Source organism: Miscanthus floridulus, chromosome 1, assembly GCF_019320115.1.
Source record: "Miscanthus floridulus cultivar M001 chromosome 1, ASM1932011v1, whole genome shotgun sequence".
Classification (NCBI taxonomy): domain Eukaryota; kingdom Viridiplantae; phylum Streptophyta; class Magnoliopsida; order Poales; family Poaceae; genus Miscanthus; species Miscanthus floridulus.
The window spans coordinates 59,985,558-60,004,102 of NC_089580.1; the positions used below are offsets into that span (position 1 = coordinate 59,985,558).

The following is an 18,545-nucleotide window of genomic DNA, read 5'->3' on the forward strand; positions in this document are numbered from 1 at the left end:
AAGACTCATAATTACAGTAGCTCGTGCAACCTAGCAAAGGCCACGAAGAGGTTGTACTCATCCTCTATATGGTGTTGTACAGCCTGCATGGGGCGTTGTATGACCACAGTCCAACAGCAAGCAGTCAATGTTAGAGGTTGCGTGAGGGTATCGCACAAAGACTCGTAACATCCCTTGCAATCGAAGATATCATATGGTGAAACCCGACATCAACCATGTTCAATGGGAGCGTAGCTGCTCCAGCATGGCCGAAGGCAACAACAAAGTAATCTAGGTGCAAGCAAAGATGACGTTCAAGAAATGCTTCATCAACCTCCGTTGCTTGCTCAAATTGCACTACTGGCCTCTGAAGAAGCATCAAGATCGAAGACCAACACCTTCGATGAGTGCTCAAAGTGTACCAAAGCCTTCACAACAACTACAAGATCGAACATGAGCACCTCAGCTTCTCCGTAGGGACATGCTAGAGCCTCCCTATCAACTGGAAGCAAACAAAGAGTCACATCCAAGAGCAAGAAAATAAGCGCTAGAGCCTCCGCAAGCCACAACAAAGAAGAAAGAAGCAGAGGCAAGAGAAAGAAAATAAGCGCCATCAGCTAGAACTCTTTGGCCTAAATTGTAATCAAAGCAAAATTTTACAATCAAACAAGCACCCACTCAGGGTCCAAACTTCATACAAAGATATACAAAAGCACGAAGGCAACATCTAAGGCCAAAGCGCCTAAGGCACAAAGTCCCACCTTCACAAATTACAAAGGCTCGAAGGCCACACAAATAATGTACCTAGAGACAAAAAAACTAAATAGGCGGGCAAGGCCCCCACCAGGCAAGGGAACGAACAAAACTAGCGCGATCATCGTCTAGATCACATAACACAAAGTTCCACATATCACAGACCAAACATCGAGGGAAAGTAGCACACCAATAGTCCCACAATTCTCCACTGACATAAACACCATCTTGCATCATTGTTAAAGGAACACCATCTTGCATAGGCCCTTGAGAGGCAACCTGCACAGGACAAATGTATATTAAAATTACAACACCAAAAGCAAGCAAGTAAGGTGAAATACATGAAGCCTCCAACTATAGCTAAGCCTAAAGAAATAACTAAAACCTAGAAACTACACCTCCAGAACTTTAGGGCGGAGGCAGACTCTCCAGGTTCCTTCGCCTCGGAGGCGGCGATTCGAAGATCTTTGGCCCACCATTTTGCCAGGCTTGGAAGTATGGGCCTCAGCACTGGCACATTGAGCTCTAGCCCTCTTTGCGTCCTACACAAGTACAAAAAATAAATATATAAAAAACTAAACAAAAGGAACCTGATCAAAAGCATCAACAGTAAAAAATAAGGAGCAACTGACAAAATCAAGTCACAAACTGTAGCACGGCGAGCCTCCGCCATGGAGATTGCATCAGTACGACCAAACTTGAACCTAGAAGTGCTTCAGTGAAATTTTTGATGGACTTGGAGACGTCTCGCGAAGACCCTCCAAGCTCCGAAGGCCCCTCGATCTCCTCTCCCTCCTTCAAACTAACGACGTGCGTACAACCCACCTTGCCAAGAGTCTTGCAAAGGTTGGTGGCACAAGAAAGTACACCAAAATCCACAACGCCCCAATGAACTCTGGCAGCTTTGCAAAATTAGATTTCATCCAAGTAAAAATGGTGAAGGCAGAGGCATCAACTGACAGTGGGGAGGTGGCTTCGCCAAAATCGGCCAGAGCCGCCCGATACATCTTAGCAGCAGTTAGACCCATGGTCTTCGCCTCCTCCAGTCGTTTGGTCAACAAGTTAACTTGTGCTGCCAAGGCGGCACCCGAAGACCTCTTGGCTTCAACCTCCTTCTGGAGGTTGTTATTAGTATCCTCGGCTTTCTGCACGTGAGCCAAAGCCAACTCCTTCGTAGCTTTGGAACCTGCAATCTCCTTCTCACGAGTTTTCACTTGGGCCTTTAGCTCATCGACGACCCGCAAGCCCACGCAAAGGTCCGCAACCTCTTCAGCAAGCCGCTTCTTCTCACCTTCAACAATGTCAAGCTCTTTTTGGATCACCTCTATGGCTTCATCTTGCTTCACAACTTCAATAGAAGCACACTCCTTGAGAGCCTCCACCATGTGATGCCCCTAAAATGACACATATTAATGACTATCGACGGTCACTAACACTCATTTTGACCATCAACATTCCACCCAAAAGCATGGTAAAGTGAGGTAAATCATCATCACATATGTAGAATTTTGTTTATAATTCACCTAGTTCCACTTGTGCCTATAGAATTATTTGTATGCAGGAAATATGGCAAAATTTGGCCAAAATGGTGACAAACATGGACCAAGGGAGCAAGTGGACTGTGACTGGTGGCCCTAGGCCCATAGGCCAGCGCCAGTTGGCCCATAAGGGCACCACCTGGTGCCACCTTGGCACCTGCCACTGTCACTGATCCATGGGAGTTGCTCCCAAGCCAATCACAAGACTCCATTCAAGTCAGTTTGATCAATGGACAAGATTTGTTCTCGGTGGATTCATGGGCCCATTGTCATAGACTTGGGAGCTCTCCACTGACTTACCAACTGATGTACCGGCCAAGTTTCACCATGTGCTGGCTTCACAACCACCATTGGGAGCCAACCAGAGCTAGAGGATCAAGAGGCGGTGCATCCAAGGGCTGGCCGGCGCCCTACTACCACCGCTCGGTGCCCTAGGGTGGCCACCGACCTTGCTACTGCCTACAAATACCCCTCCCCTCATGATACACTATAAATACCCCCTCCCTATTCATTTTCCAAGCTCTCCAAGCCTCTCTTAGCTTTCTAGCTTAGCTTTAGCTATAGAGTAGTAGTCTAGTAGTGGAGTAGAGCAATTTGAGCAAGCAACGGAGGTTACACTCATCCTTCACTATCGTTCGCCTACCTAGGATCAACTCAAGCCTTCCTCTAGCAAATCCTAGTCCACTTATAAATTCTAGCCTTCTGCCTTCATGTGGGAAAAATATAAATTCGACACTTGGTACTCACCGAGCGAAGTGCTACATGATAGTTCTGTGCGCTTGCGAAATCCTCCAATAGTCACTAAGAAATATCAACAAGCATTTCTAGCGCCATTGCTAGGGAAGGCAATTGTCATTGAATTTATAAGGCTAAATTTGTTAGCAAGGTTCTTGTTAGTTTATCCTTTTTTCCTCATATCCTATCACTACCCTACATGATCATGGGCGATAAGTCCATTTGTGATTTTTCTGCACCCTCGACTGCTATTGTAGCCACCGGACCCAATGTTATCAATGGGGACGCTAACTTTGAGCTTAAGCCAGTTTTAATTACAATGGTTCAAGCTAGTCCACTCTATGGGAAAGCCCATGAGGATGCAAATGCTCACCTCCAACATTTCTTGGAGATTGGAAGCACATTCCCCATTAAGGGAGTGAGTCAAGAGGCTATACGTCTTTGCCTTTTCCCTTTCTCTTTGTTAGGAAAGGCTAAGCAATGGTTTTACTCTAACCGCAATGCTGTAGATACCTGGGACAAGTGTTCTAATGCTTTTCTAGTTAAGTTTTTCCCCATGGGGAAGACTAATGCTCTGCGCAATAAAATCTCTAATTTTCAACAACTAGCAGATGAATCAATTCCTGAGGCTTAGGAACAAATGGAAGAGTATATCTCTGCATGCCCGCACCATGGAATGGAAGGCTGGCTTTTGACCTAGAACTTCTACCATAGATTAGTACCATTAGATAGGAGCCATTTAGATGCTGCTGTTGGTGGTGCATTCTTTTTGCTAAGTGTTGCAGATGCAAAGACACTGATCGAGAAGATGGTCTCCAACCAAGGATGGAGCGACGATCGACTCCAACCCCGTAAACGAGATACACATTCAATTAAAGACCCATCATGAGTACTCTCAGCCATCTCTTTAGCAGAAGCATCCTTGGCACTCTTCGCTAATTTCCTCTTCTTTGAGATAGTCTTCAGAACATCAGACTCCTTCCTCTTCCTAGATTCAGCCCGGACTATAGCAACGGGGAGCGCAATAGATTTAGCAGCCTTCGCCACCTTGTCCTCTTGGGTTGCATCTTAGCTGCATGGATTCCCAAAACATTATGAGAAGGTGAGTGCCCAAGAGACATCCAAAGCCATGGATTCCCACATGACTTGCGAAGTCTATAGAGATGTTGGACATTTAGGCAATTCCTACCCTGAAACCCAAGAGGACCTCAACTTTGTCAACGCTGATAACGGGTTCTGTCCACAACATCAAGACTGGAATCAGCGCTCCAACAACCAGAGAGGTAACAATTATTACTCTTCTTCTCATTTGAATAATCAAGGTAATAATAGCTATGCTTTCTTGAAAGATCTTGTTTATGGTCAAAGTAGAATGACTGATAGTATTAATAAGAAACTACATGCTCATGACAAGATGTTGGAAAACATAAATGCTAAATTGGATGAGTTTTCTTTCATCTTGATGAATCAACTTAGTTGCAATAAGATGATAGAAACCCAATTAGCTCAAATTGCTGCTGCTATCCCATCCTATGAAAAAGATAGCATTTCTAGCAAATCTGAGGGAACCATGGAGACAGCCAACCTTGTCACGGCAATGGTATGACTTCTTTGAGAATAGTTGGGGATTTCCTATTAAGAAAGGTGATCCTAGGAACCCAATCATTACTTGCTCCATAGGCCCCCATGCTTTTCATAACGCCATCTGTGATCTAGGGTCTAGTATTAACATCATGTCTAAGAAAACTTATGATAAGTTGTTTTATACTCCCCTAGCATCAACTTTAGTTTACTTACAACTAGCCGACCTGATCTATCCGTTATCTCGAGGGAGTAGCCACTGATGTATTAGTTAAAGTTAGGAGTGCTTATGTTCCTATAGATTTTATGATCTTAGACATGGGTCATGCCGATGATACACCTTTAATCCTTGGTTGTCCTTTCCTTAACACTACAAATGCTTGCATATATGTGTCTTCTAGGCAAATCCAATTCCATTTTGCTGGAAGAAAAGAAATATTTGCTTTTACCCTTGGACAACCCCTCTTTGATGAGAAACTAGGTAAAGAAGAAGCATCCGAAGAGAATCAAGATGAAGAAACCGAAGCCGATTGAAGAGCCAGAGAAACCTGTCAAGAAGAAGAAGAATAGAAAGAGATGGCGTAAAAAGAAAGATCCATCCTCAAACTCATCATCCCCTGATCCTGATCCTAACAAGGTGTCCGAGGATGGAACAAGAGGAAACACCTCCACCCAATGGTGAATGACCTTGAGCTCGACAAAAATGTAAGTATTCTATTCCTTGCATTTACTTACCGCTTTTTGTTAGTTGCATTTCATTTCCAATAAAGTTGCTTTACATTGCATGATAGGTTAGTTGCATTTAAGCTACTCTATGTTAATAAATAAAGTCTGTAGTAGCTAATGCCTGATAGGATAGATATGCATTTAAAGCAACACATATGAAAAAAATAAAAATTTAATAATAATGAATAAAATTCTGTAGCATCCCTATTGAATAAGTTATCTAGTAGTTATAGGTTTAGCTAGTTATTTATGCATTCTAGTAGTATTAGTTAGTCAATAAAGAAAAGAATCTAAAGAGCCATAAGAAGACATTCCAACCTATGCAAAAGGACAATCTTGGGGGAGTCGTCTCTCCCCGCTCAGGTATGAAAATCTTAAACCCTCTCTTTACATTCATGTTTGCTTTATATTTCAATATTCATGATCATAGAATGTAGAGAGGAGTGCATTTAAATTATTCTGAGAGAAACTCTGCTCTAATAAAATGATGATAAATTATTTGGAGATGATGTATAGTTGCTCTGTGATACTTTGCAAAAGCTTGTGATACAACCTTATGCTTCTTAAGTTTTGAGCATGATAAACTTAGAGTTCATCTTAAGTTGAATGCTTTCATGGGTTGCAGATGCTAGAACCAAGAATAGGCTTTTGTGAGTTATGTTGTAGCCATGATTAGAGTAAATCTTTGAACCTATCTGAGGAATGGTAAAGACAACCTAGAGTGTTTTATTTTGCAAAATGCTAAACTCTCTTGCTAGAAGTTCCTCAATGGTGATAAAATCCTACCAGAGCCAAATACTTATATACACATTTGAAAGCATCTAGGCCCCTAGTTGGGTTTTGATGATTAATGACAATACATGATTACTATGACTAACATGTGTTTTGTAGAGGCAATTAAGTTAGGTCATGGTAATGGCAATTGATTGGGCAATCATGGTTGTCATGCCCCTATGATGGAAATCAGTTTCGGTTTTCAAAGGATGGACAACAAGGTTAAGGATGGACTAGTTCTAAGTGTCGTTTGGTGTTGAAGAGACACTTAGACTAGTTTAGGACTTTATTTTTCCTTTGGCCATACTATTAAGGGGGGTATGGATGGGTAGCTTGACCTAGGTGAGTCTAGTGGGTTAGGTGTGGTGCACACTTGTAAAATCTAGCACTAGGTAGCTCCTAAGTAGCCCTAAGATCAATTGGAGCAAACGTCATTCACATATGATTTTGAGTTGGAAGTGAATGGAGGGTCAAATGTTGACTAAACGCTTGGTTTCTGTGTGACCAGACACTGGCACAGAGTTCGGTAAGTTCATTTGACAAAGGTGAAGTCGTCTGGATGCGACTAGACGCTAAGTGCAAAGTGATCCGGACGCTAGGTTCCAGAGTCCGATCTACTCCAGTAAGGTTCCAGAGAGGAAGAATCCTGATCGAACGCATCCGATCAGTGTTGACCGGACACTGGTCAGGTTCCAGCTACTGACCAGACGCTAAGTAGCAAAGCGACCTAGATGCTGGGTTCTAGAGTCCGGTCAACATCAGTAAGGTACCAAAGGACAGTTTTTGTGACCAGGACACTGGCCAGTGTCTGGTCACAACTTAACTGCTCGGTGGTAGGGAGAACTGACTAGAGCGTCCGGTCACCTTGACTGGAGCGTCTGGTCACCCCATAGTGGCACATAACGGTTTGTTTTGAATGAGGGGTTATAAATACTTCCTCTATTCACTCAAGGGATCACTTTTGCTCATATCAGTAGCTGAGAAACACCCTTGAGAGTGCCAAGGAGAGCAAGGTCCTAGTGAGGTGATTGAGATTTGAGAATCCAAGATTAAGGCCTCATTAGTGAAAGCAAGAGTAGCAAAGTGTCAATCCACCCTTCTCATTAGGCTTGTCATGGTCAAGTGAGAGTTCGTGCTTGTTACTCTTGGTGATCACCATCACCTAGACGGATTGGTGGTGATTGGGAGTTTGGTGATCATCCGACGAAGCTTGTGGATGACCCAACTCAAGTTGTGAGTGGTTGTGGGTGATTCACCATGATGGAGTGTCAAAGAATCAACCCATAGAGAGCACTTGATCCTTGCACAGATCAAGGGGGAGCTACACCCTTGCGTGGGTGCTCCAACGAGGACTAGTGGAGAGTGGTGACTCTCCGATACCTCGGCAAAACATCAGCCGCGTTCCTCCTTCTCTCTTTACTTTGAGCAATTCAATTCTTGTCTTTACATTCATAGAATTGCCATGTTAGAGTAGGATTGGAACATAGGGTGCAAAACTTTTGTGTGGTAGAACAATAGAAACACTTTCTAAGCACAAGGGGTGAAGTGGGCTAATCGTAGGGTTTAATTATTGCAAAGAATTTTAGAATTAGCCCAATTCACCCCCTCTTGGGCATCTTGATCCTTTCAATTGGTATCAGAGCCTCATGCTCACAGTATTTAGGCTTAACCGCCTAGAGAAAGATGTCACACGGGGATGGACCTACTCCTATCTTTGAGGGAGATAATTTTCCTTATTGGAAAATCCAAATGGAGACGTATCTAGAAGCTCTAGATGTTGGAATACTTAGAGCCACCTCACAAGGATTCCCAAAACCTCAGGATCCCACGCACCTTCAAGGTGATGAAGTGAACTATAAAAAATGGAATGCAAAGGCTAGAAACACCATCTTTAGAGGCCTTTACAAAGATGTGTTTAACCGGGTGAGGAACCACAAGGACGCCCATGCACTATAGTCAGACATTTGTGCACTCCATGATGGAACTAAGAGTGATCATGAGGAACTGCTATCATCTCATAATGAAAAAGCTTAATTCTTTTGAGATGCTTCCTAAAGAGAGTGCTAATGAAATGTACTCACACTTGAATAGTTCTTGTAGAGGAAGTCAATGGGCTTGGACTCACTCAAATGTAACCATCTGATGTTGTAAGAAAAATCTTGAGTGTCCTCCCCATTGATAAATATGTGCATATTGTGACCGTGCTTCATCAAGGTGATCTTTCCACCACTACACCGACTCAAATCTTGGGAAAGGTCAATGCTCATGAGATATACATGCACATCACACCACAAGATGACTCATCCTCTACCAAGAAGAAAGACAAAGACTTAGCATTCAAGGCTAGCCAAGAGAAAGGCAAAGCAAGAATTGAGTATGGGAGCTCAAGTGATGATGAAGTTGATGATGTAAGTCTTGCTCTCATGGTGAGAAAAACCACCAAGATGCTAAAGAAGCTCAACAAGAATGGCGTCAAGTTTGATGGCAAGAAAAAGAAGTTCTTCACTAGCACAAGAAGGAAGCCAATCTCCGAGATGGATTGCTACAATTGTGGAGAACTTGGTCATCTAGCTCATCAATGCACCAAGCCTAAGAAAGACAAGTACAAGAAGAAGTACAAGGGCAAAAAAGATGACTCAAGTAATGAAGATGGAGATAAGAAGAACAAAAACAAGCCATACAAGAAGAAGGAAGGCAAGAAGGACTTCCACAAGAAGAAGAAAAATGTCAAGACATACATCGTCGATGATTGGCTCATGGACATTGATTCATCTATTTGCTCATCCGATGATAATAGTGACAATGAGAAGGTGGCCACCATTGTGATTGACTCTTCATCATCTTCATCGACACCACCACCATCATCCTCTATACACCTATGCCTTATGGCCATGGGTGAACGAAAGGTATCAAATGATGATGATAGTAGTGGTGATGATCATGCTAATAATGATGATAGTGATAGTGATAGTGATGATGATGAATATGAACCACCTTCATATGATGATCTTGTCAAATTGCTAAACCAATATACTAAGATCATTAGAAAGACTAGAGCTAAGAATGAAAAGCTAGAAGCTAAGAATGATTCTCTTTTAGCTAAATGTGATATAGCGGAAAAGGCTAGTGATGAGCTTAGAGAAGCAAATAATGTTATGTCATCCAAACTCAAGGAGCTCAAATCTTCTAAGAAAGAGCTTAAAAACATGATAAACTTGAGAGGATACATAATGAGCTCATCATTTGCCATAATGTGCTAAAAGAATAATATACAACTCTCAAGATTAATCATGATAATCTTGTTACCGCTCAAGAATTTTTATCCAATGAGCCACATGATGCTACTAATGATGTTGTTAAGATTGATATAGCTACATCATGAGATGATTTAATTGTTGATAGCATTGAGCAAGGATCTAGTGGCAAAGGCAAGCAAGTGGTTGATACCGACAACTATGATGATTATGTCAAGCTCAAGCATGATAATGAAAAGCTCAAGAAAGATCTTGAAGAGCTCAAAACCACCAACACTATAGTGTTAGAAACTCTTGATCATGATGGTGATTTGATTCTTGAGAATGAGAAGCTCAAAGAAAAGAACAAGAGACTCAAGGAAGAGAAAAATGATGATGCACTCAAAGAAGAGAACAAGAAGCTAAAGTTGGAAAAAACATCTCAAGATTGGATTGAGCAAGTTCACAAGAGGCAAACATCTTCAAAGTGAGTTACTAATGAATACCGTCATGAAGATGGATAGAAGTGGCATTGGGTACTTGGGAAACCAAGAGAAGAAGGCTCAAGATCAACAACAACAACACAAGTCAAAGCCAAAGCCAAAGAGGTGTTTTGAGTGTGGACAAAAAGGTCACTTTGCCCATGAGTGTCAAACTCCACCACCACAACCCTTGCCCAAGCATGCTAGACCCTTTGCTTTCAATGCTCATTACATGCTTAGAAAGGACTCTAGTGGAAAGATGAAAGTTATGTTCTTAGGACCTCCCAACAAAAATAGGCCTAATAAAATTTGGGTAGCAAAGTCACTTGTTGAGAAAATAAAGGGCCCTTAACAAGTTTGGGACCCTAAACAAGCTTGATCTCTTGTGTGTAGGTGAACTACAAGACCAGTGGAAGTCATTGGGTAATTGATAGTGGTTGCACATAAGATATGACCGGTGATCCTCGTATGTTCACCCCACTAGATGAAGAAGTAGATGGACAAGAAAGAATCACATTTGGAGATAACTCAAAGGGCAAAGTTAAAGGATTGGGCAAAGTGGCAATATCAAATGATCTTTCAATCTCAAATGTGCTATATGTTGCATCATTGAGTTTCAACTTGCTATCTGTTGGACAATTATGTGATCTTGGCTTTCAATGCCTATTTACCGATAAGGAAGTGGTTGTATCCAAGAAAGAAGATGATCAAGTGATATTCAAGGGATTTAGATACAACAACTTATATCTAGTGGACTTCACCTCTGAAGATGCTAACTTGAAGACATGCCTATTCACCAAAACAACACTTGGGTGGCTATGGCATAGAAGACTTGCTCATGTTGGGATGAGCTCACTCAAGAAGCTAATGAAGAATGAATTGGTGAGAGAGTTGAAGGATGTGAAGTTTGAGAAGGACAAGCTTTGTAGTGCATGTCAAGCCGACAAACAAGTTGCAAACACTCATCCTACAAAAGCTTTCATGTCAACAACAAGAGTGCTAGAGCTCCTTCACATGGACTTATTTGGACCAACAACATACAAGAGTTTTGGAGAAAATCTTTATTGTCTTGTGATTGTTGATGACTACTCAAGATACACATGGGTGTTCTTCCTTCATGACAAATCCAAAGTTGCATCATGCTTCAAGAAATTTGCCAAGAGAGCACAAAATGAGTTTGAAGTGAAGCTCAAGAAGATTAGGAGTGATAATGGGAAAGAATTTGACAACATAAACATTGAAGCCTATTGTGATGAAGTTGGGATCAAGCATGAGGTCTCCGTAACATATACTCCTCAACAAAATGGTGTAGTTGAGAGAAAGAACCGGACATTAATCACACTAGTAAGAACAATGCTTGATGAGTACAACACACCCGAAGCTCTATGGGCGGAAGCTATCAACACCGCATGCTATGCATCTAACCGCCTATGCCTTCAAAAGTTTCTTGGCAAGACACCTTATGAGTTGCTCAATGGGAAGAAGCCGGACGTCTCCTTCTTTAGGGTGTTTGGTTGTAAATACTACATCTACACGAAACGGTAACACCTAGGAAAGTTTCAAAGACGTTGTGATATTAGTTTTCTTGTTGGTTACTCATCAAAGTCCAAAGCATATAGAGTATTTAATCATGCCACCGGCTTGGTTGAAGAAACATATGATATGGAATTCGATGAATCTAACAGCTCCCAAGGAGCACATGAGAATCTTGATGATGTAGGTGATGAACCATTGAGGAAGGCCATGAAGAATATTCCAGTTGGAGACATCAAGCCTAATGATGATGAAGATGATGTACAAGTGATCAATCCACCTTCTTTATCAAATATGCCATATGATGGTGATAAAGATGGGAGAGTATAACATGAAGACACTCATGTCTCCCATGAGCAAATGGTGACACAAGCACAAGATGTTGATGCTCCACAACCTCCCCCTCAAGTGGTTGATAGAAGAAATTCACCTCTACTACAAGCTCATCCACAAGATCTCATCATAGGGAGTCCATCAAAGGGTGTAATGACTCGCTCTCAAAAGCTTGCTTCATTTATTGAACATCACTCTTTTGTCTATTTCTTTGAGCCTACTAAGGTAGAAGAAGCTCTTCAAGATCCGGATTGGATAAATGTCATGCATGAAGAGTTGAACAACTTCACTCGCAATGAAGTTTGGACTCTTAAAGAGCGACCACAAGGTGCAAGAGTCATTGGAATAAAGTGGGTGTTCCGCAACAAGCAAGATGATCAAGGCATTGTTGTGAGGAACAAGGCAAGACTAGTTGCAAAGGGGTTCCCTCAAGTTGAAGGGTTGGATTTTGGAGAGACCTTTGCACCGGTTGCAAGACTAGAAGCCATTCATATCCTTCTTGCACATGCATCACATCATAAAATGAAACTATATCAAATGGATGTAAAAAGTGTATTTTCAAATGGCTTTATAAATGAACTAGTCTATGTTGATCAACCTCTAGGTTTAAAGACCCTAGATATCCTAACCATGTTTATAGGTTGTCCAAGGTGCTATATGGGCTTAAGCAAGCCCTAAGAGCTTGGTATGAATGCCTTCGGGGTTTCCTTATTGAGAAGGGCTTCACCATTGGGAAGGTCGACACCGCACTATTCACCAAGAAGCTTGATGGATATATCTTCTTTTGTCAAGTATATGTTGATGATATCATCTTTGGATCATCAAATAAAGATTCTTGCAAAGAGTTTGGTGAATTGATGTCGAAGAAGTTCAAGATGTCAATGATTGGAGAGCTTACATTCTTTCTTGGTTTTCAAGTCAACCAAATGAGAGAAGGGATTTTCATCTCTCAAGAAAAGTATACCAAGGATCTTCTTAAAAGGTTCAATATGGATGAATGTAAGCCAATCAAGACAGAAATACCATCTAATGGACATCTCGATCTAGATGAGGGAGGTAAAATGGTTGATCAAACTCTCTATCGCTCTATGATTGGTAGCTTGTTGTATTTAACCGCATCTAGGCCCGACATCATGTTTACTGTGTGTATGTGTGCTAGATTTCAAGCTAATCCTAAGGAAGCTCATTTGATTGCCGTTAAAAGAATCCTTTGGTATCTTAAGCACACACCAAGCATTGGCCTTTGGTATCCCAAAGGAGCTAAATTTGAATTAGTTGGCTATTCTGATTCGGATTATGCCGGTTGCAAAGTTGATAGAAAAAACACATTCGAAGGGTGCCATTTGCTTGGTAGATCACTTGTGTCTTGGTCCTCCAAGAAGCAAAATAGTGTGGCTTTGCCCACTGCCGAAGCAGAATACATTGCCGTGGGTGCTTGTTGTGCACAAATACTTTACATGAAACAAACTTTGCTAGACTATGGTGTAGTTCTAGAAAAGGTACCACTTTTGTGTGACAATGAGAGTGCGGTAAAGCTTGCTAATAATCTGGTTCAACACTCTCACACCAAGCACATAGATATCCATCATCACTTTCTTAGAGATCATGCTGCTAAGAATGATATTTCATTAGAAGGTGTAAGGACCGAGGATCAATTGGCGGATATCTTCACTAAACCGCTAGATGAGACAACATTTTATCGGTTGAGGAATGAGCTCAATGTGCTTGATTTTAGCAACTTCACTAGAAAATGAGCTCGTGTTGTCCCTTGCATTGCATTGTAATATACAACATGTTTACTTTGTGGTAATGCACTTAGGACTTGTCTAACATGGTTAAGATAACCGCCGAAAAGCGTGTGAAGAAGCTTAACCTTGGATCAAACTTGATAAGCAACTAGAATTACTTTCAAGTATTGCATTGCATATGCATGAATGTTGTTTTGTCGTTTCTCTTCAATCACCTTTTTATTGTGTATTTTCTTAAAAAGAATTATAGCCTAAGGCAAAATACTTGAAAAATTTGAGGGTTTGAGAGAGGTCATTCACATCAGTCCCAATTGGTGTTTGTTTGGGTCTTATTGAAGGTGGGACTTGATTGGGAACAGGCAGCACGAAGGACTTTGAAGATCTATTGAAAAGGAGTGACCGGACGCTAAAATAGTGTTCTTCCTGCGTCCGGTCAGAAGGTGATCCTGCGTTCAGTCAAGCAAAGAAGATGAAGACAGGATCGACCAAACTCTAGCTACGTCCAGTCAGTTGGGATCGGACACGTCCGGTCATGACTCGAGGGGAGTTGGACCTCTCTAGAGTCGACCGGACTCTAGGTGGCAGCATCTGGTCGGTGCCACCGAAGCGTCCGGTCAATAGATATCATGCATATTCCGAACTCTTATTTCTTTCCTTATCTCTTCCGTCGGGGGCCACCACATAACCGTAGAGCCACACCACCTGACCTAACCCACATCCACACTAACATCACTGAGCCACATGCCCTAGCCAATTTCGCCGCTCCTGCACTACCACATCGCATCTGCACCGTCTTCCTCGCCGCCCGTAGCGCTGCTGACGCACGCCGTCATGTCCACGCTCTAGCGTAGCTGTCCCACGCCGCTCCTGAGTGCCACCATGCCCACACCTTACTCCATGCCACCACTACAGTGTCGCCTATGCCCTAGCACCTCTGCCTTGCCGTGCCACCATAGTGCCACCACCAGCTGCATCTCCTTTGCTAGGCTAGAATCCAGTGCCGCATTACGTCGTTCGAACCCTAATTGCCAATTCGGTGGCTCCCCACGATTCGTTCCTCTGCTCATCGATTCGCCGGTTCATCAAGTAGCAAGCCCTCATTTCCAATTTTGTATCTATTGCTTGCTTCTTAGCGTTTCGTATCTCTAGATGTATATTTAAATTATTAATATATATCCGATCTATTCTATCATGCAGCGAGTTGGTGTTTTTGAGGTCACTTTGGTAGTTGTCAGTCAACTCAGGCCAAGCTCGCGAGTACGAATCGAGGCCAAGCCTCGGGAGTGTCAGTTGTTTCTTGTCTGAGGTAGCGGATCATTCTAGATGGCATGTGTCAAGAATGCCGGAGGTGGTCCCGGTGATGAGGATCCGAGGCCTCCGCCTCGCTTGCCTTCTGATGTGAAAGGCAAGGCGACGAAGAAGAAGATCACATCGAACAAGCGGATGTATGCAAATGCTGATACAGTGAGAGCAGCAGCAGTGGCAGCCGTTGCAGAGCATGCAGAGAGAGGAGGTGCTAGGAGTGGAGTTTAGATTGCAGATCAGCTTTCACTAGCACAAAGGGCAGCTATTGAGCAGGTTGAGCGTCGTCATGGTAGTCCAGCTGGGACTATCATGCTTGAGGGACACCGTGTTGCTTTGGAGGAGACTCAGCCTCAAGGGGAGTCACAGCAGTAGACACAACCATCAGTGTAGTCAGAGGGTGCCGAGCAGACTTAGGATTGAGAGCAGATAGAGGAGACATAGCAGGCATCTCAGCCATAGCTTCGCCGCTCTAGTCGTACCCATACCTAGGTGACACCGAGGCCAGAGACACAGAGGAGGGGTTCTCGTCCACCTCTAGTGACTCATCTAGATTTGGGGGCCGCTATGGCCAAGTAGGTGCAGCAGCTCAAATTTGTTTAGTTCGAGGACTGGTTCCTGCCAAGGAGGGATGAGCATGCTTTAGAGGGTTTCTATACACCACTGTAGGAGGATTTCTATAATGCATATCTTAACAGTGGTGTTGCATTCAGGTCTCAGAGGGTCTGTTCTATTGAGGCCATTGTAGCGGCTACAGGAGAGCAGATATGTCCACACCTCTCTTACTTGCTAGGGCTGATAGATTTACTTGGACAGATAGGCAGATATGTTCCATCTTGGGTGTGTGAGTTCTATGCTACACTTTGGATTGACCCAGCTCACAAGCTCATTCATTTGCATTTAGAGGCCGAGACTATAGGCTGATGAGCTTCGGGGTCAGAGAGATTCTTAGGTTACACGAGTCACTCATCCACATTCACGAGGTGTGCTATGGACATATATAGCCTCCTAGATGCCCTCACAATGGTCTTGTGCCTCCCACAGATCTCATCCGCCCTTGCTTTATAGAGCCATTCGGCGAGGGGTCGAGCAGGACACCTAGGGATCTTACTTCTACAGCCAGACTGCTTGATGCTATCATGAGGAGGACCCTGCTTCCGAGGATGGGATATCATGAGGGCTTGACTCGCATTCAGTTGTGGCTACTGAACGCCCTGATGTAGTAGACAGTCTTTGATGTATGGGATGTCATCCTATCTGAGATGGAGGATACACTTGTAGAGGGGTTCAGGGGTCATAGGCAGTTGTCTTATGCTCACTGGATTACATTTCTAATTCACAAGACAGTTACAATGAGGCCTCCAGAGATGTTGGCAGAGTATTCTAGTGCTACTACTGAGTTTCCTGCATATAAAATGACCCAAATGCTCTGTCATAGTAGGCCAAGTGCACCTAGCTAGCCATGTCATTGCCCAGAGGTGCCAGAGCCTATAGCCCAATAGGATGAGACTATCAAGGGCATTGTAGCTACAGAGGAGGAGTAGTTAGATGCTTAGCAAGAGGGTATGGTAGAGAGTGACCCCAGCGATAGTTCAGATGATGACTACTAGGATATCCCTCAGATGCCTCCTCGACAACATGATCATGAGGTCGGTAGCTCTAGTTTAGCTCCACCTACACCGTAGACAGACCCCGCTCTACTTGCTATTCTTGAGCGGATGAGGTAGGACCAGGCTCGCTAGGCCTAGGAGACAACAGTTGCTCTAGCACAGGTTCAGGCTAGATAGGATGAGTTCCAGCGATAGTAGTAGGCTATCCAGTAGCAGCAGGCCATGCAGCAGCAGCAGCTCCTCATGCAGCAATAATTACTTGGATTCATGCAGCATGTTTTTACTGCTATTGGGGCTCCACCGCCAAAGCCTTCACCCCAGATCGGCCAGCCTGCCACCACTTCTATGACTCTAGCTTTATAGCCCAGTGGGCTTTAGAGTCAAGGACAGCCAGCGACATAGTTTCCTTCACCTATAGAGTAGGTGTCCCAGTGGTTTGCCTCGCTAGTGTCAGCCCTACAGTTCACACCTCTATAGATAGGCTTCACTCCACTTTAGAGTTCCTCAGTGCTCACCCCAATTTCTAGGAGCCTTGGTGCGACATTCAGTGAGTTGACAAGGCAACCTACACCGCCAGAGCTACATGTCCCTAGTCCTTCCATAGTTGCTCCTATTACTAGGACTACAGAGATGCTCCCATCATCAGTTGCATCATCAGAGCCACCTGCTACAGTCATACCTGCAGAGTCATAGGTTGCACCAGTTCCAGAGCAGACCCAGACTGCTTCAGCGTCACTTTCAGTGACAGAGGGTTAGACAACTTAGTACTTAGGATCAGATGATGATGGCACATAGTTCTAGATCGCTCACCGCACCTCAGCACCCGACTCGTTCGATGCAGCCCCGCCGACTAACCCTTAGGTTTTGGTGCTTGACGCCAAAGAGGGAGAGGGATCGAGTATGATAGACTTAGGGGGAGCGACATATTTAGGGGGAGTTTATCTATTATATTTGGATTTTTATGTGTGATACACTATTATGCATTCATGTTTACTTTCATGCATCGAACTATATTTATGTGATAGTGATATCTACGTGATGTGATATTTATGTGATATGTGTGCTATCTACTTTGAATTATTTATATGTCATGTCACTTGGTTATGCTCATTTGCTTTGCTTCTATGTTTTACTCTGATGCAAATGAGCTTTATTACTTGTACTCATGCTAATCTCATAACTATTGAGTACATCATGTTGGCTTGGGTCCTATAAGCTTGCCTATCTCTTTTGTTCTTATTATCAAAAGCTTATATGAACCAAGCATGTTGAAAACCTCATCTCTTTTACATACTCAAGGTTGTATTGTCATCAATCACCAAAAATGGGGAGATTGAAAGCATCTAGGCCCCTAGTTGGGTTTCGGTGATTAATGACAATACACAATTACTATGACTAATGTGTGTTTTTGCAGAGACAATTAAGTTAGGTCATGGTAATGGCAATTGATTGGGTAATCATGGTTGTCATGGCCCTACAATGGAAGTCATTTTGGTTTTCGAAGAATGGATGGCAAGGTTAAGGATGGACTAGTTCTATGTGTCGTTTGGTGTTGAAGAGACACTTAGACTAGTTTAGGACTTTGTTTTTCCTTTGGCCATACTATTAAGGGGGGTATAAATGGGTAGCTTGACCTAGGTGAGTCTAGTGGGTTAGGTGTGGTGCACACTTGTCAAATCTAGCACTAGGTAGCTCCTAAGTAGCCCTAAGATCAATTGGAGCAAACTTCATTCACATATGATTTTGAGTTGGAAGTGAATGGAGGGTCAAATGTTGACCGGACGCTGGTTTTGTTGTGATCAGACGCTGGCGCAGAGTATGGTCAGTTCATTTGATAAAGGTGAAGTCGTCTAGATGCGATCGGACGCTAAGTGCAAAGTGACCGAACGCTGGGTTCTAGAGTCCAGTCAACTCCAGTAAGGTTCTAGAGAGGGAGAATCCTGATCGGACGCATTCGATCAGTGTTGACTGAACGCTGGTCAGGTTCCGGCTACTGACCGGACGTTGAGCAACAAAGTGACCGAACGCTGGGTTCTAGAGTTCGGTCAACATCAATAAGGTACCAAAGGGTAGTTTTTGTGACTGGATGCTGGTTAGTGTCCGGTCACAACTTAACTGCTCGGTGACGGGGAGAACTGACCGGAGCATCTGGTCACCTTGACCGGAGTGTCTGGTCACCCCGCAGTGGCACATAACAGTTTGTTTTAAATGAGGGGTT

At 43.3% G+C, this 18,545-nt stretch overlaps 1 non-coding gene across 1 annotated transcript; it reads right to left on the minus strand.

Annotated features, from left to right (window-relative positions):
- Positions 1 to 3,576: 3,576 nt before the first annotated feature.
- On the minus strand, positions 3,577 to 3,683 carry LOC136511851 (small nucleolar RNA R71). The gene has a single exon (XR_010772885.1). It is a non-coding gene; the product is annotated as a small nucleolar RNA R71 (small nucleolar RNA).
- Positions 3,684 to 18,545: the final 14,862 nt, after the last annotated feature.